The sequence below is a fragment of the Macrotis lagotis genome, chromosome 5, assembly GCF_037893015.1.
Source record: "Macrotis lagotis isolate mMagLag1 chromosome 5, bilby.v1.9.chrom.fasta, whole genome shotgun sequence".
NCBI lineage: Eukaryota > Metazoa > Chordata > Mammalia > Peramelemorphia > Peramelidae > Macrotis > Macrotis lagotis.
In genome coordinates, this window is record NC_133662.1 from 111,279,615 (window position 1) to 111,304,434 (window position 24,820).

The 24,820-nt window shown below is 33.6% G+C and overlaps 1 protein-coding gene across 2 annotated transcripts in view; it reads right to left on the minus strand.

The window, feature by feature from the left end:
* Nucleotides 1-24,820, minus strand: part of WASF1 (WASP family member 1) — a 122,993-nt gene that overhangs the window by 97,157 nt on the left and 1,016 nt on the right. The window lies entirely within an intron of this gene.

Sequence of the window (24,820 nt, forward strand, 5' to 3'; positions counted from 1 at the left end):
ATTGAATAGCAGAGATGGAGTGTGATCTCATAATCCCCAGTGGTGCTTTTCAGTTTTGTTCTGTTGTAATCATTTTTTCTCTTCACCTCTTTATCTTTCAACCAATAGTATTGTCTCCTTGATTATTGCTTTTTCAAATCCTCATTCCTTGAATCACGAGAAGTTGCTTACTTTTCAGAGTTCAGGTCTACCCTTTGTGGGAAAAATTTCATGCTTATTACATAACTCCATAAGTTCAGGGATCCTTCCTATCTTTCTCTTCTGAATCACCTTTTCTTTCTTTTTTTTTTTTTTTTACCCTGCAGCTTTCTAACAGAAATCCAGATCTAACTGGAAGAGTCCTCCACTTTGAACATGCAGAGTTGGAAGTTCAGTTCCTGCAGTCAGCTCTTACTGTTTGACGATGAGTATGCCATACAACCTCATTTTCCTCATTAGTTCAAAAAGACTTTAACAAGTACTGAACTGGAGGAACAAAGAAACAAGTGATTGTCTTTGACCTCAAGAAACATTCTCCAGAGGATACAACATACAATAAAGAGACACAAAGTTGCAATACAGAGTAATCATGCAAAGTAATTTCATTAAGAGAGAGAGAGCATTAAGAACTGGGCATGTCTGGAAGGGGGGCATGAAGGAAGTGGCATTGGAACTATGATTTGAAGAAAGGTAAGGAGATCTGCGAAGCAGAGGAGAGGAGGGAATTCATACCAGACATGTCCCAGTCCCATGGAGGATGGGGTAGAATGTAATGTATGATCAACAACTAGCAGGCCAATTTGACTAAAAAGGAATGGGAATGAAGGTGAGATAAAATGGGGTTTGTTGTTGTTGAGTCATTGTTTAGTCATGTTTGATTCTTTGTTGATCCCTTTTGGGATTTTTTTGGTAAAGATACTGGAGTGGTTTGCTATTTCCTTCTGCTTATTTTACAAATGAAGAAACTGAGGCAAGGCGGTTTAAGTGACCTGCCCAAGGTCACCAAGTAATGAATCTGAGGCTAGATTTGAACTCAGTTTTTCCTAGCTCCAGACCCAGCACTCTACCCACTATGCTACCTCATTGACTCTAAAATGCAGTTAATCATACTTTAGTGCTAGCACCTTTCTCAATTATTTCCAGTTTATCTAATGTGTGTATAATTGTTGCATATTGTGTACCCCATTAGACTGTGAGCTCCTTGAGAGCAAGGACTGTCTTCTGTAGCCTCATGCACATGGCAGGTGCTTAATAAATGGTTATTGATTTATAACTTATTGAATTTTGAGTATGAAGCAGGACGTCAAAGATCTAGCCAAAGAAACTGAGAGATTGATCAAACATGTAGGAGGAGAAAGAAGAACCTTATCACAAAAAAACTCAGAAAGTGGAGAAATAATCAGCAGTGTGAAACCGGCAGAGAGGTAAAAAATGCTGAGGATTGAGAAAAGGGCATTAGTTCAAAGAAAAGAAGCAAATGAATGAGTGAACTAGGAGACTGTTAGTGCTATTAGCAGAAATAGGAAAGTCAGGAGAAAAAGAGGTTTTGGATGAAAGACAATTCTGTTCTTTGAGTCAGATGCATCCTCTAATTATTTCTTATGATTTGGAAGAGAGGGGGTTTTTATTAACATTTTTTGTTAAATTTTGTTAATTTAATTTGTGTCACCTATAATTTGACTACAAGATACTAATGAACAAAGATCAGGCCTTTGTAATTAAATAACTGAACAACACTGTGGTACAAAGGTAGACATTTAATATTATTAAGAATGATGAATTATTATCAAGTTTGAGAGCTAGTAACTATTTCTACAAACAATGACAAAGTGAAAAATGTTTCTGTTGATAATTAAGATGCAACATTAAATCAGGTTTGACTGCTTATTTTGGCTCATCCAACGAGTCTTTTTTTTTTTAAATCATTTGGTCAACTAAGTGAAAAGCTGTTCATATGGCACAGAAATCATTTAATTTCAGCATGATTCAGGCAAGGAAAAAGGGAGGAAATGTGCTGTCCACATACTAACTGGGTAATTTCCCTGTGACCCACAGAATGTGTCTGGGTCTGTCTGTGCTATTGCCAAATATCCCTTATGTATCTATGAAGTGCCCTTGGACACTATAATACCAGAGAGACCAAGTAATAGTTAAGAGGAAGAATGAGACGATTCTTAAAAGAAAGGAGAAAGCACTGATAAGAATGGATGATGTACTGCATTTCTTAAATTTTCAAATTATTTATGAAATCTTGTTTTATTATTATTATTATTTTAGATTTTTCAAGGCAATGTGGTTAAATGGCTTGCCCAAGGCCACACAGCTAGGTAATTATTAAGTGTCTGAGGTCGGATTTGAACCCAGGTACTCCTGACTCCAAGGCTGATGCTCTATTCACTGTGCCACCTAGCCGCCCCATGAAATCCTGTTTTTTTATGAGAAAATTTTGTCTTAAAAAAGTATGAGTATTTGAGGAAATCCATGCCCAATTTGGATTTGTTTGTTAGTTTGTTTTTGGTTTACATGTGTGTGTGTGGGGGGGGGCATGCAGATAAAATGAGGTTAAGTGATTTGCCCAAGGTCACACATCTGGTATCAAGTATATGAGGTCAGATTTCAATTAGATCCTGCTGAGTACAGGACTGGCATTCTATCCACTGCACCACCCAGCTGCCCCTACCCAACTTGACTTTTCAAAAGAGGTGCATAAAAAAATGGAAGCATAGGCAAGTAACTGGGGATAAATAGAAAATGCTGCTACAATACCCCAAGAAGAGTAAATCTCAGAACAAGCTGAGTTGATGGTGGATTTATGGAACCATAAACAGAATTATTAATGTTACATTATGAGGAAGAACAAAATCAAAAGAGGGATAGGCTCAATGTAAGTGGTAAGGATAAACCAATGTAATATACAATAGAGAAAATTGAACTATTCATCTTTCATTTTCTTTTCATCTCTACCAAGGAGAAGGATCTTTGTACTGAAGTAGAATAAAAGTCCAAAGCAATTGAGGAAATGGATACCCTCAAACTTAAGTCACCCAGCTAGGACAAATTATATGCTGGTTGCTGAGCAGTTTTCAGGGATTCTTTTTTTTTTTTTTAATTCTGCTAATCACAAAGAAGCCAAATTTTTCAAGACAAGAAATGGGCAAATATTATCTCATTAAAAAAAAAAAACAACTTAAGAGGCAACAGTCTCAAAACTAGAAGCTCCTGAACTTGACTTTGATTTGAGCAAATTAGAAAAGGAAGCAGAGATCACTTAGAAAAAGTATGTTTCATCAAGAATAGTCTTACCATATTAAACTCATTTTCCTGGACAGAATTCCAGAGAATAATCAGATTCTAGTCCTGTAATTAACAAAGTCCCTCACCACTACCTTTGTGGATTAGATAAAGATATATGGGCTCAGAACTGGTAGAATGGTCAAACCTCAAAGAGCAGTGATTAGAGTAATGATGTCAACTTTGTCCTTATGGTGCTCAACAATTTTATTACTGACTTGTATTAAAGTATAAATGACATGTTTTAACCACACAAATAAAGGACCAGATCTAATATATATATGCATGTTAGATCTGGTCCTTTATTTGTGTGTGTGTGTGTGTGTGTGTAAGGTTTTATGCTTAAAGAAAAAACAATGGAACACAAAAAGGATGAAGAATGAAAAAAAGAACTGAGTTCTTTAGTTGAGTTACAAGCTCTTTATAAATCAAAGTGTCTCTGACATGGCCATTAAAATCTAATAGTCACAGAATTTGGAATGAAAGATTTGATATTCCTTCCACATTTTACCTTAGTCAGAGTGATGCAGGACTCTTTTAGGGTAGATATGGACAAGTTGACATGGGCCCTGAAGAAGATGAATGACCAGGGTGATGAAAGAACTAGAGATAATCCTATACAAGGACTGGTTGGAGAAATTGGGCACAACTAACCAAGAGAAGAAAAGACTTGGAGGTGAGGGAGAGGGGGAGGGAAAATGATATCTTTTTTCAAGTATCTAAAAAGTTATCATTTAAGTAAGAAGTTTAATTTTTTCTGCTTGGCACGAGATAGAGAATTGTATGAAATGGGAGTAAGGGCAGAGTTAAAAGAGAGACAGATTTTTTATTTGACAAAACAGAAGGTTTCCTAACAATTTGACCTATCCATCAGTGAGGTTCTCTCTTATCAGTTTTGGGGAATGTAGTCCTATGGATTCCTAATTACTTGTGAGTCATGTCCAGCTACCGGACTCTAATTCTGTGTATGCCTGAAGTGGCTACAGTACAGAGAATTCAGGAAAAAGATATCCCTTCCCAGATTTGGCTAGGCTCTCACTATCATCCCCTTTGAGAAGCAGCAAATCCTAGATAGTTTGGGACACTCTCTCTCTTCACATCCCTCCCCAAGCCAAAGATTCTGACTTAGAAGGGAATCCAACAGAACAAGTAACATGATAATATGTCAACAACAATCGAGTAATGACAGCAAGATAGACTAATAAGAAAGACAATATGGGACAGCTGGGTGGTGCAGTGGATAGAGTACCGGCCCTGGAGTTAGGAGGACCTGAGTTCAAATCCAGCCTCATTAGTAGCTGTGTGATCTTGGGCAAGTTACTTAACCCCACTGCCTAGAAAAACCAAAAAAATAAAATAAAATAAAATTAAAGACAATAGTTGTTTCTTAGGAAATTTCTTGGAACAACTTGTCTGACAATATTTTTCTAAGAGCTGACTGCATTCTGATACATAATATCACCATCAACTATTTAGTAACTGCCTACTGTGCATGTGGAGCTTTATCGGACAATTTTTTAGTAATAAACAATAGGGGAAGATGGACAAAGGAGAATTCATCATGTGGAATTAAACTCAATTGCCTTGGGGAGGGAGGTAGAAGCTAAATGGCTCTTATTCCATCATTAGGAATTTTTTTCTTGAAATCAATTGCCTTATCAATAAAATGGACTTGGATTACTGACTTGGATTAAAGTATAAATGGCATGTTTTGGCTATGTTTCAATTATGTAAGGAATAAAAAAAAATACCACCCACAAAGAAGAACAGTCATATTAGTGCTGGTGTTATATTCTCCAATTGCCTTCTTAGTTCTTCTTTTGTTTCTAAGATCACTTTACAGAAAAATTTCACAGGTTAAATACTGACATCATCATTAGTATGCTAAAATGGAACCTACACAGTAATTTCCAGGTGATGTTTTAATACTGGAGGTAGGAAGGAGATCTAGCAAAGAAGACAATTTTGGGCTCACAAAGGGACCCAAGAGTGCTGAGACTGCATCCAGAAGTTCTATTAAAAAGTGTATGTGCAGCAATTACTAAAATTGGTCAGTCTGTTAAAGTGATACAATATTTCTGGCATGCAAATGAGTATTTTTGTCCTAAAGTTCAGCAAAGCATTGTTTCAAAAAATAAATCAAAGATAGGGGAAAAGGAGGTAGTTTTTAATCTAATGAGAGGAGGTAGAGCAGCAGCAGGGGAAGAAGAAAAAGAAAGAGGAGAAAGGGAAAAGGAAAAAGAGAAAGAGGAAGAGGAAAAAATTAGGGAAAAAAGGAAAAGGAAGAGGAGGAGGAAGAAGAAATAATTAGAAACTGACTATAGTTTAAAAAGGTAAAGGCTAGCCACAGGAATGAGAGGAATCAACTAAGAATCAATTACCCATATTCAGTCAGATCATCAGATTTTGAGGACAAAAGTAAAAATCAAAATCATAGAAGATTTATGGACAAGAGAAAGCATAGAAAAAGTTTGCATAGGGTGAGGATAACCCAAACTAACGAACTCATAGAGCCAACATTCTACAAATTGCATTGGTCTCAGCAATATTATATACTATCCTGTATGCTAACAACAAAAAATTGGCAACCTGATAACTGTGTACTGAGCTACTCAAGTTTCTCAGAGAAATAATTACTTATGGAACCATAAAATTAACATCAGAATTTACTACTTTTTAGAAAAGTGGAGAGTCAGTAATCAAACATTGCTATGAGTCCTGATGAGCTGTGAGAGTGATACCTTGTAGCTGTGTCTGTATGAGTATGCTTGCTAATCTAGGATTATATGAAGAAGAAAGGGTAAGAATAGTACAGAAGTAAATAATATTGTTTTGCTAGTCAAGTGAAGCAGTATTTATAGCCTTTAAAAAAGTTTGATCCACCTGATGTTTTTCAAACTCAGAAGGGTGTCTTTTGCCTATTTATTTTTGCATAGGGGGACCCCACCATATCCAGAATGGAATTCTTCCTTATTTCTTCCTGGTCAATTTCTGACCTTCCTTCATGTGCCATCCCTTAACTAAAGCCCTTCTCGATCTCCTTAGTTGTTAATACTCTCTATTTTTTCTCTTTGAATTATCTTATGTGTTTACTTACCTACCCTTTATCCTTCAGTAGAATTTAGGCATTTTGAGGATTAGGACTGTTCTTTTTGTCTTTGCACTCCCCAAAATTCCTACTGTGTGAAGCACAGTGCCTTACACATAAGACATATTTAATGTTTGCAGAGCTGATTTGTGAAGCAAAGCCAATATATTTGTTGAATGAATAAATTCCTTTCCCAATAGCCCAATTTCTTTTGGCTTCCTGATCATAGTGGAAAGAATACTTCACTTGGGAGTCAGAAGACCTGAGGAGGAATCCAGATTCAAACTTATCAACTATATATTCATTGTTTAACTTTTACAAATGTCTCCTTATCTATAAAACAGGTATATTACTTAATAATATCTACCTCAAAAATTTGAAAAAAATCCCTGCATGTGCAGATTAGAAAGCACTCTATAAACATCATCATCATCATTTCCAATATTCTACAAAGGATAAGAAAAAAATCATATGAACATCCTAGGAGTTTGCTGTTGTTTAGCCATTTTTAGTCATGAATTTTTTTTTTTTAGGTTTTTGCAAGGCAAATGGGGTTAAGTGGCTTGCCCAAGGCCACACAGATAGGTAATTATTAAGTGTCTGAGACTGGATTTGAACCCAGGTACTCCTGACTCCAAGGCTGGTGCTTTATCCACTACGCCACCTAGCTGCCCCTTAGTCATTTTTTATGAGGTTTTCTTAGCAAGTATATTGGACTTCTCTGTCATTTCCTTCTTCAGCTCATTTTACAGAAGAGGAAAATGAAACAAACAGGGCTAAGTGGCTTGCCCAGAGTCACACAGCTGGTAAGTAATCTGAGATCAGATTTGTACTCATGAAGATGAGTCTTCCTTATCTCTATCTGCTGTACCACCTAATTGCCTACACTGGAAGGCTGATAATACTGACTCATTCTCAGGTTAGAGCAAAGTAGAGCAAAAACATCTAAAATGATCCTTTTAGTCAACTTCAACTACAGATAATTTATAATAATAAAATTACAAGGATCCTCTGAGTAAGAGAATTAGCTTAAAAATTCTTTCTCATGCAAGTGAGTTTCCTTCACATTTCTTCAAGAGTAAATATCCTCTTAATTGAAAGACTTATAACATAAAGTGATACCTACATTAATAAATTCTTTAGTGATGAAGTTTCTGTATATGAAAGCTGATAGTGAGGGTTTTTTTTAAAGCTGTTTATAATTTCTGAAACTAAATGCAGATTGTTATTGAGTGGAATAAAAAGAAAAAGGCTTGATTTCTTCCATCCTGATTGGGGGTAGTTACACAGCTCAGATGGTAATTACTACAGACCTTTCATGTCCGAGCAACCAGGATCAAATTCTTGGCCTTCATATGTCATGTGGTTCTATGTTGATTGAAAGAAAGGCAAGAAAGTAGAGTAGAGTTCTGAAGTTCATTTTTCCTGAGATGGTAGAAGGTGGCTGGTTATGGTGGCATGCCTCTGACAATGACCTCGTTAGGAGGTTCACATTATTTCAAAGTATTTTATTAAAGAAAACTCCAAACACTAGGATTGTACAACTAAGCAACAGTACATCATTGGGAACAGCCCATTCTGACTAGAGAATTAGTATTATAGCAGAGCTGTGCTAGTCATGTTAGGAGGATTTGTCTTTTTTTTTAATGTTAAGATTAATAATATTATGATGCATGTAGTTCATGTTTTCCAACACATGACATTAATATTAAGATTTTTATAAACTAACTCACTTTCTGTGACATTGAAGAAAAAATCCTTCCATATTATTTCAGTAATAAAGTTTCTGAAATACATTCTCTCTATAACTCGAGGCATTACTGTTTATGATCCTACTAGTTAATTCACCAATTTAATTCATTTTTGTGATTACAACAATCACTATTACATATAATAGAACCTCAGAATCTCTAGACTTGATTTTTCTGCTAATGTTCAGATCTTTAAACTGACCAGTATAATTTTTTCCTCAATAATATTCCTATTTTAATTTTCAACTGCTTCAATCATCAGAAACCCAGCTCTCAATGGAAAAAATAAAAACCCAAACCTGTGAGCTAATGAAATAGCTATCACAAAGTAGACATACAAAGTCCCATGGACTATTTTAACTAGTTTTTCAGGTCCCTTGCAAAATTTATTGATTTATTTTATTTTATACATACAGCAACCTTTATAACAAATATTAGTTCATATAATGATGCAAACTCATCAGGAAAAAAACCAAACTTAAAATGGTAAATAATATTCAACTGATTAATCAATAAACATTTATTAAGTTCCTTCTATGTCCCAGGCTAGGTGCAGGGTACAAATTCCAGGGACAATTTTGCTGAAATAAATTAAATAATGTCTACCCTCAAAGAGTTTACATTCTATACAAAACAGACACATTAGTATACAAGATATACTCTTTTATACATATCATATATATATATATAATATACTATAATATTATATAAAATACACAAAAATCACATAAAATAAATAGATCAGTTTGGATCCAATTTAAATGCACACCATAGCTTTTGCGGTTTAGGTTATTTTCTAATTTGGTAATGATTTGATTTTTGTTTTAAAAGACAATGGTTCACCTCACACCTCTCAGACTGGCCAAAGTGACCAGAAAGGACAATAATCAATGTAGGGAAATCTGAACAGGAAAAAAAAAAATCTTTGCCCTCTTCCTATTTTTTGTTTCTGAGCCATATTTTTCAAATTTTTTTTTTTTGCCATCTGCCCTTTTGCAGTGAAATCATCAAATAATAATTGTGATCTGATCTAATTTGGAAAGTCTTAACCAAGGATCTTCTTAAAATATGTCTACCTACTCATCTTCTGTAACATCTCAATGCATAAGTTGCTATTATCTTCATGGTAGTCTTTTTGAAAATGATTTTCAGGAGTACTGCAAGATGAGATAATTGTGCCTCAAGAAATTATGTTTTTATGTTGCAATTGGGAGTACAATGAAACCAAATTCACAAATTCTATTATTTGCATCTCTAAGGAGAAAGTTTGAGGCATTCTTCCATTTGGTTGAAATTCTGTCTTCTGGTTTCATGTATCAAGACTATTAGTACTTATGATTCTTCCTATGGCAATTCAATCATTGGACAAGGATCTCCAATTTATAATCCCAACAATAATAAATATTTACAGATTTTCTTAAAAATGTTGTGATTTGTAGCACTCCCTGTTTTTGTCAATATAGAAATAGAAGAGAAGATAACCTGGGACTGCAGGTTTAATTATAATTTTGTGTCATGCATTTCAACATCCAAAGAACTCACCACTAATGTGTGCTGATGGTGAACCTCTCTGTACCTAAATTAGGTGGATCTTCAAAAAGTAGATACTGGGCATACAAAATTAAAATGAGGTTGTCTCTAACCTAAATACATTTGAGTATATTGATTGCTGAAATGCTAAGACAATAACCATCTTTTCTGAATGTTAAATTTTTCAATTACATGCAAACATGTTTTCAACATTTATCTTTTTTGTAAGTTTTTGAGTTTCACATTTTTCTACCTCCCTTCTTTCCCACCTCTCCATGACAGTGAGTAATCTGATATAGGTATACATGAACAATCATGTTTAACATATTTCCATATTAGTCATGTTATGAAAGAATAAGAATTAAGGGGAAAAAGCATGGCCTGCATTCAAATTCCACAGTTTTTTTTTTTTTTTAGATATGGATGGCATATTGTCCTTGATCACTAGGAGTTAAGTCCTTTATAGATGATCATCTCACAGTGTTGTTGTTAAAGTGTACAATGTTCTCCTGGTATTGCTCATTTCACTCAGTATTAGTTCATGAAAATCTTTCCTGGCTTTTCTGAAGTCCATCCCCTTCTGATTTCTTAAAGTACAATAGTACTATATCACATTCATATACCATAATTTGTTCAGTAATTCCCCAATCGATGGACATCCTCTGCTTTTCCAGTTCTTTTCCACTAGAAAAATAGCTGCTATAAATATTTTTGTACATGTAGGTCTTTCTCCCCTTTTAAATGGTCTTTTTTGGGACAGAGAACCTTGTTTCTTTGGGCATAATTCCAAATTGCTCTCTAGAATGGTTGGATTAATTTACAATTCCACTAACAATGTATTAATGTCCCAATCTTCCCACAACCTCTCCAATACTGACTTAAATAACAAAATGGGAAAATGATCAATTTGATAGGTGTGAGGTGATAACTAAGACTTGTTTTAATTTGTATCTCTAATCAATAATGATTTAGAGCAATTTTTTCATATGACTAGGAATAGTTTTAATTTCTTCATCTGAAAACGAATTGTTCATGTCCTTTGATTTATTTATCAATTGGGGAATGACTTATATTCTTATAAATTTGATTCAATTTTCTATATATTTTAGAAATGAGTCCTTTATCAGAAATAACTAGGTGTGAAAATGATTTCCTCAGATTTCTGTGTTCCTTCTAATCTTGGTTCCTGACAAGTCTGTAGAATCATTCAATACATGAGATTTACAAATGTTTAAGTCTCCAAAAAGGAATAAATTAAGATTCCTCAAACTTTAAACTAGTGAGCTTAACGTTGATCTGTAGCAAAAACAAACAAAAAAAAACCCCCCTAGAACTGATTATGAAGCAGTAGATTTGGGAAGACTTTGAAAGGAAAGCAAGCCCTTAAAAGAAGTTCACCTAGACAAATCGTGCAAGACTAACAATTTTCCTTCTAGACAAAATTATTAGACTGTTAAATTAGGGAACTATTACAGATACTGTATTTGTATTTCAGCAAATCAGCTGACAAAATCTCTCACAATTTTCTGGTGGAGAAAAATAAAGACTGGTTCTAGAGGGGTAGATTGGGAGGGTAAATGGGCAGATTTGAAGAAATTAAAGGATCCTCATCATTCTGTAGGGAAGTCACTATTAATATGCCAAGATTTCATTTTTCAGTCCTATCTTTTTAAATGTTTTTTTATAAATGACTGGATTTCTATTATCTACTATACTATCCTGAACTACTATAGTAAAATGAAATTTAATAAAAAGAAACAAATGCAAATTTCTACACTGAAGTTAAAAAATTTAACTTTGTCAATTGTAGGATGGCTAGACAATAGTTCATGTGAAAATGTGTAAGTTTTAGTTAGACCCTTTAGTCTACCCTTCCAGAGTAGAAGGTACAGGGAAGCAAATTTCAGCTCAAGATGAGAATAATTATGAAATGGAATGAGCTGCCTCATAATCAGTTCTCCATTACTGAACTTAATCTCAGACTGTAAGATCACTTTCTGAGGAGGTTGTATTGGTTTTGCCATGAAAACAGACAAGTCACAGCCAAAATCATATTTATAATCTGGCCCTATTAAATAAGCCAATATGATTATCCAAAGTTTCAGGAAACTCCAAGCTTTCACCTTTCTTTGGACTTTCCTCAAATTGGTCTGTCCAGCTTCTCCTTGTCTTTTTATTACATCAGAGGAAAAGCAGTTAAGCTTAAAAGAAATTGAAACTAGACAATTTTTCTGAGGATTCCTGATGACTGCCCTTCAAATTAATGTAGACATTTATCATGTTCCCTCTGAGTCTTCTGCAGTTCTTCTGATCATTCCTCATATGAAATTATCTCAAGCATTTGTCATCATCCTTGTTATCTAGCTCTAGATATTCTTCAGTTTATCAATGATCTTCCTAAAATGTGGTACCCAAAAGTGAACCCGATATTCCAAATGTATCCAGACCAGAGGAGAGTAAAAATGGACAATTATTTCCTATAGTCTACTATCTAGCTATTCTTCCCCAATCTTGTACTTCATCTTTTTAAACCATGAGTGGATCTTATTAAAGATATTCCATCATTCTAGCTTATCAAGATCCTTTTGAATCCTTTGGCAAATTCAATGTTAGCTATTCTTGTATGCTTTGTCACCTACAAACCTGAGAAGTAGCTATCGCTATTTTCATCTGATTCACTGTCAGAACAGTATAGGACCAATTACAGATCCCTAGGGCTCCATTAATGAATATTCTTTGAGCCCAGTCATTCAAAGAGTTCTCTGAATTAATCAACAGGAATATATTAAGTGGTTATCATATATTAAGCATTATACTAGATGCTAAGAACACAAATAAAGAAAAAGGAAACAGTTCTTGCCCTCAAGGCACTTATAGTCTATCAGGTTAAAAAAAATATACACATTTAAAATACACACACACACACACACACACATACAAGATAATGGGGGAGCAGAAAGAAAAGACTCTATAAAAGATGATGTTGCTTAAACAACTTTGAAGAAGCAAGAGAGTGGGTGGTTTTATTTTTTCCTTTAAATTTTATTTTTTTAAAGCAATGGGGTTAATTGACTTGCCCAAGGTCACACAGCTAGGCTATTATTCAGTGTCTGAGGTCAAATTTGAACTCAGGTCCTCCTGACTCCAGGGTCAGTGTTCTATCTACTGCACCACCTAGCTGCCCCAGACTGGGTGGTTTGAAGAGGTAGTACATGCCAGATGTAGGAGACAGCTTGGACAAAGACCTGGAAGCTAGAGATTGAATGTGTTTGTGAGAACAAGAAGTGAATTAGTTTCATTATATCATGAGGAGAGCAAAGTATAAAAATCTGGAAATGGGGGTTGCATCCAGATTATAAAGTGCTTTACAAATCAAACGCAACAGTCAATATTTATCACAGTGATAACAAGGAGCCTGGATATCTTTTGGCACTTGGAAGGAGGAATCGACCTAATTGTACTATTGTCTAACTTAGATCAATTTTGTCTACCTAAACACATAAATTACTTTGTCAAAGATTTTGTTAAAATCTAGGCAAAGGATGTAGAGAGTATTTCCCTAACATACTAGCCAAATTTTTGGTGCTGTTTAGGTACAAACATGATTTCATAAATGTAAGTAGCTCTTAGACGAGCGACTTAAACAAGCTGGGCAACTTTTAGTCCTAAAGAGCTAGCTGACTGTGTGAATGGATTTCAGTTGGCTAACCAATTTACCTAGTATCATTCACAGTCCATATATGTCAGAGATGCGACTTTAATTCAAATTCTTGAATTTGAGGCTGCATTCTATCCACTATATCAAGTCACCTCTATAGTAAAATTATCAATTAAGTCATGTAGTGCTGAGCCTGGAAGACCTGAGTTAAAATTCAGTCTCAGGCATTTAACAATAAATAAATGAATGAATAATGATAATAATTAACATCTACATACAGCACTTACTATTGCTCACTTCATTTTTACTACAATCCTGGGAGAGAGAAGTTATTATTATCATCTTCATTTTACAGATGAGGAAACTGAGGCTAGGAAAGGTCTATGTGCCACCATTTGTTTCAGTTTCCCCAACTGTAAACTGAGATAATAATAGAACATGTCTCCCAGAGAAATTTTAAGAATTGAATATTTGTAAAGCACTTCAGCATAGGGATTGGCTTGTCATAGGTGCTATTACATGGTTATTGACTAATTGACTGGCTGTAGTCACAATCTTTAGAAGATCACTGATGTTGTCCAAGTAATCCTTTGTACCAGTTCTTTTAGTCTCCTAGGAACTATTTCATCTAGGCCTTGGTGACCTGAACTCATCAAGAACAGCTAAGAGCTCTCTTATTATCTCTACTAATTTGGGGCTTTACTTTCCAACAAAACCATTTCTATACTGTACTTTCCAGTCCAGGGATCATTTCTTTGGCCAAAAGAAGCAAAATAAGAGGTCTCTACCTTTTGTCCTCAAAGCATTTCCATTAGCTAATCCTAACCTACAACTGTCCTGGCAACCTTCTTTGATCTTCCTCTTTTCCCTGAAATAGAATTTTTTTTAGAGCTTGAAGACTGGATCTCCCTCCCCAAATCATTCAGATTGGAAATACAGAGGCCACTCAAGAGGCAAATCCAATTCTGATTAGTCAGAAAGTTTTATGCATACCTTTTCTCTAAACTGAGTTGGTCACTTCACCCCTTCTTAGGCAGGCTGGTTGCCATTCTCTCCCAGAGACTCACCATATTAGTAAGCCCCACTGAAGCTCAGAACTATAGAACTCAAGCTTAGCCATTAGCCTTAGCCTCCCCAATAGCAGGGAAGAGCAGACATACCACTACCACGCCAGACACCAAAATAATTAAAAAAAAATTAACAAAAACTTCTTTGTTCTTAGCTTTCATCATTTTGAGCTTTAGTGCTCCTAAAAATAGTTTTGTAGGACCATGCCACATTTTTGTATTAAGTCTCTAATACCCAACCTTCTAACTATCTTTTATATGTCTTCAAAAATCCAAATTAGCAAATGAATTTTCTCTGCATCCACAGTAATCTCTTACCTAACTGTAGCGTTTAGATAGCTCCTCTTCTGTATCCTCATCAGAATTATTTCAATATGCATTTTTGGCATTTCATTGTTGAGAGTTTTCTATCCCATTGGACTGACTTGTAAAATTGTCTTAACAGCTTGAAATTGCTGATACAATAACCCATAAAACAATGGAGTTTGGGAACATTTAACACAGTGATGAACAGCCTTATAACATAGCTATTGAGTCCTAAAGATAATCACTGTATTGAAAAAAACAGGCTATTCAATGACATGATCCAAAAGACTTGTGGAAAGGTTAAATTACGTCCTAAATATTCTAAAAAGTAAAGAAAAATGGAGCAATGCTAAAAGTGGTGATATTATTCAAATAAATAAATGAGTAAATCCTGTGTTAATTTGAATAATATTACCATTTTTAGCATTGTGCCTATTAGTTAATAATCAAGTCATTAATTTTGTCAAAATAATAACAAAATTCATTTGGAGGAATAAATACATCTATGATATCAAGAAAAATAATGGGGGAAAAGGTAAGAATGTCTGAATAATAACCACAACCTATATAATAAAGCAGTAATCATTAAAACAGGGGGTGCTAGTAAAAAAATTATGTCAGAAGAATATATATATATAAGATTCAGAAACATTTTAATAATCTATGATTCAATATCAAGAGCAAACTACTTACGGAAGGATTCAATTCAATAAGAATTATTGGGAAAGGTGTAGCTAGGTGGCAATGAATAAAGCACCAGCCCTGGAGTCGGAGGACCTGGATTGAAATCCAGCCTCAGACACTTAATAATTGCTTAGCTCTGTGACCCTGAGCAAGTAAGTCACTTATCCCCATTGCCTTAAATAAATAAAATTGAAAAAAAAAAAAGAGTTACTGAGGAAACTAGAAAAATTTGACAAAAAAGATTAAGTTTAGTAGATCATCTTCCATCACATAGGGATTAGGATAGTTACCTAACAAGTGAGTTCACTGGCATAAAGACCCTCAGGTAAATTACTTCAGTTAAAACAATAGCCATTTCTAGCTAGTTGTGTGTGACTCTGGGCATGTCACTTAATCCCACTGCCTCAGGGTAAAAAAAAAGGTAATGCTATTAGCTAGGTAGTACCTTATCTGCAACTTGTAGTCTTCCTGGCTTCAGGGTCTATTTCAGACTCCCTACTCCATGCTGCCAAATATATGCCCAACTTAAATATTAATAGGGAAATAAAAAAAACTTTGAAGAAAAAACAAATAAAGGTATACTTCACAGCTATAACTAAGGAAAATGCTTGAGTAAAAAAAAAGGGGGATAGAAGAAATAAAAACCATAAGAGAAAAATCTGAACATATGAATTCGAAAAGCTTTTACACAAACTAGGATAAGTTAATTTGGAGGGGGGAATTGCATCAAACATCTGTGAGGATCTGACATCTAAAAGGTAAGAGGAATTAACAGAATTATCGAAAGCCAGGTACCCCTATAGGATAGATAAGTGATTAAAGAAGAAATTCCCTCAGAGCAGGGACTATTTTTTATTGTAGCATTCCCTAAATCTAGCACATAGTAGGCATTTAATAAAAGCTTACTGTTTGATTCTCAAAAGAATTGTAAACTATTAGCAATTGTACAAAAGATTTCTTCAAATTGCTAGAAAAGCAAATTAAAATACTGAGATTTCACATGAAAAAGTGATGAGAAAATGCATTTACCTTTATTGAACAGATAGGAAATTACAATGATTGTAAAAAAAGCTGAATATGCTTTTTAGACATAGTCCTTGTGTCCTTTGGTTCTGTTAAACTGATTCCCCCAACCCCCTTCTTTTTAAACTCTACTACAAGAAAAGGCTTACTGATAGAAGGGGGTGGGGGATATTTGGAAATGAATGAGATGTAAAAACAAAATGTAACATTAAAAAGGGGTAGGCAAAAGATTTATATTAATGATACTAGAATAGTTTTGTGTCTCAGTTAGCTGGAAAATGTGCTTACATGGAAAGTTTATTTCCTAACACAACAGGAATAACAGAATATTGTATTTTTTGTTCTTTAAATTAAACTAACATTCATTTTTCCCAAAAGTTATTTATAAAACCCAGTTTGCAAATCATTAACTCTGTAACATAGTACCCTTATATCTGTGAAATATATAAGATTTTGAAAATAAATTAGCACATCCCATTTTTTTTGGCACCATTTCTACCAACACTTATAAAGTGGCTTTCAAAATAAACTGCAATAAAATCCTCTCATATTTATAAGTAGTATGGATTTTAATCAGTTTCTTTCCACATATGACATTAACTAAACAGAAGACAATAATAATGAGCTGCTTCTTTCACCTTCACCTATAGAGCACATCTTAAAAGTCTATCTTATTTGGCATTTTATTGAGATATTGACTAAGCTTGCATCATACTATTTATCTTAAGATGAATTTTGCAAAATTTCCATAAAGTTTCTGAGAATTTATATCATATCATTCAGTCCCTCATATCACACATTGACCAAGAAAAAGAATCATAGTTAATAATCAATTTATTTTTATAGCTTTTTTTACTTTTAAAAATATTTTCAAATGAGTCTCCTAATAGCCTTGAGAAGTAAGGAGGGAAGTTGTTATTCTCACCTTTGAGATGAGAAAACAAGCATAGAGAAGTTTAAGTAACTTAACATTGGTATAATACTAAAATATACTTTCAAATTCTAGTAATTTCGATGCATGAGAGAAAAAAATGCTATTGGGAAGGAATATATATATATATATATATATATATATATATATATATATATATATATATATATACACACACATACACATACATACATATACACACCCAAGCTTCACCTTCACATTTCCATTGTTTCACAATATCTACTGAAGTCTTTAACAAAAAGTCTGGAAAATAACATCTTAGTAATAGCTTAAGTTGGTAGCAAGACAACAAAAGACACCAGTAAAACATAACTAAAGAAAGGTTTTGTGAATTTTTACTTTTAACCAAGAGTTCTTTTTACTAGGGCTCCATGATAAGATAGTGTTGTCTCTCAGAAGTTTGCTTCCATGACAATCCTATTCTTTGAAGATTACTAAAGAATCCGTGGATCTTAAATATATTTGGAATAGATATAATTAGAACAATGCAATAGATATGGTTTTAGGTGGAATGTCACAGGAAAGCGTAAAATATGCATTGTATTTACAGAACCACAAGACAGAGTAGGACCAAATAACCCCCAAAAATAATAATTAAAGAGATTATTTTCATGCCTTAGAAGTATAAGGCAGATACTTTATACTATGGAAATACATAGATAAGTATAGAAAAATTGGAAACAAAAATCACATGTGTCCTATTTTACAGTCCAGTTTTAAATATTACTATGTTATCTCATTGACTCAGATCTAAGAAGCACAACAGTACAGTTCAAAGAAAGATTCAGCAAAGTTGAAAACAAATTACTTTCCCCCTTCCCTTGCTTTTTATAGAGGGTAGGATATTACAAAAGAAATTTTCTGAGATTCTGTCAACATAGTAATTAGGTTAAGCTTAAAATAATTCATTTAACAGTACGTTTACTTTGATAGAAGGAGGAAAATGGAACAAGCATTTATTAAGCACCTGCTGAGCACAGCTGAACCCTATGTTAAGTTTTTTACAAATATTAACTCATAAAATATATAGCTGATCCAGTTGTATTTGTCACATCCAACATTATTTTATAGAGGTTCTTCTCTCTTTTTTTTTAACATGGCATAATAAAAATAAATTCAACATTTTATTAAATAAGTTTAGATTAGGCACTAGGAATACAAAGACTTAAAAAAGTCTCTGATCTCCAGAAACTTACATATTACTGAGGGGCATACAAATAAGGAGATAAAAGACATATACAAAACAATTCAAAGTAACTATGAAAGATCAGTAACAAATGGGAGAAGTCAAAAGGTGAGATCTAAAGGGAATATTGCAAGTAGGGAGAATATTCTAGGCTTGGGGGACTGTCTGCACAAAGGGATGGTGGTACAAAATAACGGTTAAAGTAGGTCAGTCAGGGTAGAGCATAAAGCGCATATAAAGGTGATTAATGTGTAATCAATCTAGACATAGAAGCTGGAGTTAGATTATGAAGGGCTAACTTTGAATGGATAGCATTTTAAGGTTTGCAAAGCACTTTGCAAATATTATGTCATTTTCCCCCCCAACAACCCTGGGAGATTGGTGCTATTATAATCACCCCCATTTCACAATAAGTAAAAAGCAGCAGACAAAAGTTAAGTGGCTTGCACAGGATCACAAAGCTAGTAAGATCTGAATCTGGATTTGAACTCAGTTCTTCCTGACAAGTCTAACTATCAACCAAACAGATTTCATATTTTATTTTGGAAATAGAAGAGAACCAAAGAAGCCTCTTGAGCAATAAGACAATAATACAGTCAGACCTCTAGTTTAAAAATATCAATTTGGCATTGTTATAGAAGGCAGATTTAAAGTCAGGGAAGCTGGGCAAAAGGAGAAAAATTAGAAGGCTATAGTCTAGGAGAGATAAGATAATAAAGATGATGGTGGTGGTGGTGATGGCTTAAGAGTGGCAGCTTTGTGAGGGAAGAATAGAAAGGAGATGAATATGAGGTATTGTAGAGGTAGAAAGGCTGAGAATGAAGAACTTCTGCTGAAAGGTAAATAAGACTGAAGAATAAAGGATGATTTCATTTGAGAATCTGAGCTATCTGATTCCCTCAACAGAAATAGAGATGTTAGAAGGCAGACTAAGGGGCAAGATGAGTTGAGTTTTATATATGCTCATTGTGAGATGTCTAAGAGATACATGCAGGTAGAGAGATTCAGCAACAGTTGGTAATAGAGGAACAGAGCTCAGGAGAGAGATGGAGGTTTGGTATATAGACAACAAAATTTGGGAGTTAAAAGAGACTTCACCTTGAACAAGTCATTACCTCACTGCCTTGACCAAAAAAAAAAAAAGAAGAAAAAAAAAGAAAGATCTCGGTTCAAGTCATAATGGCAAAGGAATCTCCACTATTAACATACCTGCTAAGTGGTCATCAAACTTCTGTTTGAAGAGCTCCAGTTAAAGAAACTTGCTATATCCCAATATGGCCCACAGACTTAATTTCTAATCATACCTCCTAGTTCTGTACCTTCTGAGGACAAAACAATATAAAACTGATTTCTCATCTGTATGTCAGCCCCCTTAAAGACTTAATGACAATTATCATGTCACCTCAATCATTTCTTTTCCAAACTAAACATTATTCAAAGGATATATACTCAAAGTCTTTCAACATCCTGCCATCCTTGATGCCTTTCTCTGAGTACTCTTTGGTTTACTAATGTTCTCCTTAAATTGTAGTATTGAGAACTGAAGACCATTCTTCTTATGTGTAATAACCATATCCCTATTCCTCAGCACAAGTCAATGTGAAAATTTTAAATAGCAACACAACCAAGCACAAATCACTGAGGCATCCACTGGACACTGAACAATTAATAAGTCTGAGTCAAGTCCATCTGTTCAACAGTGCCAAATTCATTTAATTATGTTATCCTTTAGCCCACATTTCTTTATCTTTTCCACTTGAATAGCATGAGATATTTTATCAAATGCTTTGTAAAAATCTGAAAACAGTTCCTAATATTCCATTGATCTACCATTTATTAACCCTGTCAACAAGAAAGTAAGTTTTGTCTCTTATGACCTGTTCTTCAAGTCCTGTGATATCAGCCATTATTCACCATCTTTAAAAAAAAAAAAAAAAAGCATTATGCCTTAGAACTTATATCTGCCAGTCTTTTAGTACTTATCTTGGATATCGACTTTCTATGTCACTCGCTATTGTTTTACTATTACCAATGCATAGGTTATTCACAGAAAAAAAAAACCAGGAGAAAAATAAAAAAAAACAGCAAATAAAACTTAGATGTCATCTGCATGGCAATCAGTTGAACCTAGAGTATTGAAGAGATCCTCATACTTAGTGCTGGGAGATAGATAATGATCCTGCAAAGGAGATCAAGGAAGTTAAGAAAACTACAATAGAGTGACATCATAAAAACACAGGGAAGAGAGTAAATCACAGATGGAGGCAGTAGTCAGCAATGTCAAATACTGTAAAGAGAACCTTGGTTTAGCCTCTCCACTCCCCTCCACCCAGTCACCCCCCCCCCCCCCCAAGGGAGGTGGGGGGGGGAAGAAAAGAAGAAAAACAGAGAGGGAGAGAAGAAGATGAAGAGATTGAGTGATCCTAGAACTTCAGTCTAGGAGTAGGGATCAAAACCAGTATATAAAGGGTTGAGAATCAAAAAGGTTCAAAGAAATATTTCCAGATTTCTCTTAATTTCCAACATTTGAACTCTCTTTTGGGCAGTAATATTCTACATTTATGTATCACAACAATTTGTGTAGTGAGTCCCTAATCAAACAATATTTATTTTGCTTCCACTTCCATTATGGCTATTTTAGAGTATAGGAGGGGTCTCTTTTTGACTTTGATCATGTTAGGGTATGTGCCTAACAGTGAAACCCTTGGATCAAAAGATAAGAGATACCTTAAGTTGCTTTTTTACACAATTCTAAATCATTTTCCAGAAGTTTTGGACTATTTAATCAACAGTGTATCAATGTGGAAGCTGGGTGGTTCAGTTAATAAAGAGTTACTTCTCTGAATTGTTGTGAGAACAAAATGACATCATATTTGGAAGTGCTTTGTAAACTTTGAAGTGCTATACAAATGATAGTTGCTATTCATGTGCTTGCCTTCTTGCAGTCCCTCTGAAATCGATTATTTCCATTTATGTTATCTTTCCCGATTTGTTATATGTGAGAGTTCAGAACTGTTTTAATTTGCACTCTCATTATTATTATTATTATTATTATTATTGATTTGGATCAAGCTTTCATATAGCTGCTAATCTTCTACAACTCCTTTAAGAACTTTTGTTCATATTCCATATGGACAAATTTTTACAAACTGATAGAGAAGGGAGTAAGCAAAACAAGGAAAACAATTTCCATGGTTAACCAGTGTAAATGGAAAGAACAATAGACTTAAATTGAATATTGTATAGTTAAAATCTTTGAGTTTGGCTCCACTGGAAAAAAATCAGAAAAAATTCATCTCCTTTCATTGAAGAGGTGGGAGATTATGGACATGGAAAATTGTACATGCTTCAGACTTGGTCAATGGGTTATCTGGCTTTGTTGAATTTTATTTTAATTTAAATTTGTTACAATTAAAGGCTTGTTCTACAAAAGAGAGGAATATACTGGGAAATAAATATGATATAAAAAGCATCAATAAAGAAAAGAAAAAGGCAAGTGGAAAGTCAGAAAACAGTGGCAGGGAACTGATGGTTTTTTCATATGAAATCAGCTGTGAAAAGGAGGAAAGATAAAAAAATCAGGTTAATTAGAAAATCTGATTCATAATACAAGAGGATACCTGGACTTTATAAAAGATTCACATTTGGGTTCCTCTCTAATATAAATCAAGATACTTCCAAAAGGAAAAGTATGCTACTCTGGAAAACTGAATTATCTCTTAAAATGAGATTTTATGTTATAACTTTAGTTCTATAATAATGTAGTTTTTAAAAATAAAAAAATGCAAAATCATTTTTAAATCTGCATTTTTCATAAACAGATGACAAGATTTGTGAAAAAATCTCAAATATTTAAAACAAAATTTCAAAGATTAAAATGGTGTTAATTTATAATAATGCATTCATCACCTACTGACAGGTTGAGAAGAGAATAAGAAGGTTCTGAAATATATCTGAAAGACGAATTCAGTTTTTTAAAAACATAAATTCTAGAGAAAGCTCTATGTAGTTTCTAGGTCATGATTTAACCCATAGGATTTAAATAAATTCAGGTAAGAGAAAATCCATTTCATCTGCTTTATTTAAAATGTCTATTAATTTTCTTTTGATGCAATGGATTTATTTCCTCTAGACAGTTTTTCACAGAGATCATATAGTGATGTTTAATTTGATTTTTCCTCTCTTTAATTAACAGTGTGTATGGTTGTTACTTTTATTTATAATTCTTTTACTGAATAATCTCAACAACAGTCAAATGAAGACACAATTAAATAAACAATTAAAAAAATTCATAACTGTTTCAAAGCAACCTTTAATAGTCACTAAGAATTTGGATCCAATTGGACTTAAGAATTTTTGGTACACAAAAAATATAGTGCTTCTTATTGACACCATTAAACATGAAAATCTGTGGGGGGGGGGGGAAGGGAGTGATTCTTCTAATCTTTCCAAATGTGATATAGCAACAAAGTTAGTTTTTTTTTAATTTAAACAAACCAAAATTCCAAACTAGGAAATAATGAGATACAAGGTATCAAAGCCACATCAGAATTAAAGAATTCAAACAACAGGCTATTCCATATTAACCACACTTTAAAATAGCAGAAACACATTATGCTACTGAACACATTGACTAATCCCTAAACTTCAATAATAAACAAAGTGACTATACCACCTTTCAACTGAGAGGTCCTCTTTATAGATTATCTCTCACTTGTTAATTTCTGAAGGGCAGCGGAAAGGTTTTGATGTTTTCTGTAGGTTCTATTTTGAACTTCAATAAAATCTTTATGCATACTTTATTCAAAGGTCTCTGAGTATTCCCTTATTTATAGGATTTTCAAAAATATATGTTCAACACTAGAATAATTAATCTGCTATAATTGAATTAGATGAAAAATATTTTTTCTCATTCCAACACAAAGACAATAAATAAACACCCTGATACACAAAAGTCTAATTGAATTCTTTCTTTTTTTATTCTGTTTAAGCACTTTGCATTCTCATGCAACTTAAAATCTTTAAAATACTTTAAATACATTACCACATTTATGCCTTATAAGATTCTTGTGAAAAGGGTATTAAATCCATTTTACACATGAAATTGAAGCAGAGAGAGGTCCATATAAATCTTCCAAACATAAAATCTCATAATGCTGTCTCCTATACCAAGCTCCCTAATACTAAAATTCCCTGGATACCACAAATATTTATCTTGCTATTGCATGGGCTCCCTCTATTATGTATATATCCCAGTATCAATTAACAAGCTTATCTATACTCAACTCAGTTTAATCAAAAATGTTAATAATAAACAATCTCCATGCATACACACACAGAAAAAAAGCTCAGGGAGGGCTGCAATAACAAAACAAAGTACTTTGTTTTGGTGCCAATTTCTTTAAAAGTCAGAGATATATAGAATTGTTTCTCACAAAGATTAAGACACCAGCAGTGAAAATGACTAAAATGTATTTCTTGGATTTTGAAAAAGTATCTTTAAAGGATAGATTTTAAATGTTCATTTCTTTTAATTGTATCTTTAACTGTGAGCAGAATGATTACAACCAAAATAAAATTTTAAATAAGTATATAATCATCAGTACAGCATTACAATCTTTGCTTTCTAAAAGCAGAATTCCAAGAAAGGCTGAAATTGTTAAGCATCATAAACAATTCAATTGCTAAAAATCAAGCCAACTTCTAAAAAATGGAAAATCCCAAATAAGTATGCAATAATCAATAAAGCATTTATAATCTTTGCTTTCAAAAAGCAGAATTCCAAGAAAGGCTGAAATTCTTAAGCACCATAAACAATTCAATTACTAAAAATCAAGCCAAGTTCTGAAAAATGGAAAATCCCAAATAAGTATGCAATAATCGATACAGCATTTATAATCTTTGCTTTTAAAAAACAGAATTCCAAGAAAGGTTGAAATTCTTAAGCACCATAAACAAATCAATTACTAAAAATCAAGCCAAGTTCTAAAAAATGGAAAATCCCAAATAAGTATGCAATAATCAATACAGCATCACAATCTTTGCTTTCAAAAAGCATAATTTCAAGAAAGGCTGAAATTCTTCAGCACCATAAACAATTCAATTACTAAATATCAAGCCAAGTTCCAAAAAAAAATGGAAAATCCCAAATAAGTATGCAATAATCAATACAGCATCACAATCTTTGCTTTCAAAAGGCAGAATTCCAAGAAAGGCTGAAATTCTTAAAGCACCATAAACAATTCAATTGCTAAAAATCAAGCCAAGTTCTAAAAAATGGAAAATCCCAAATTATCCTTCAGAGC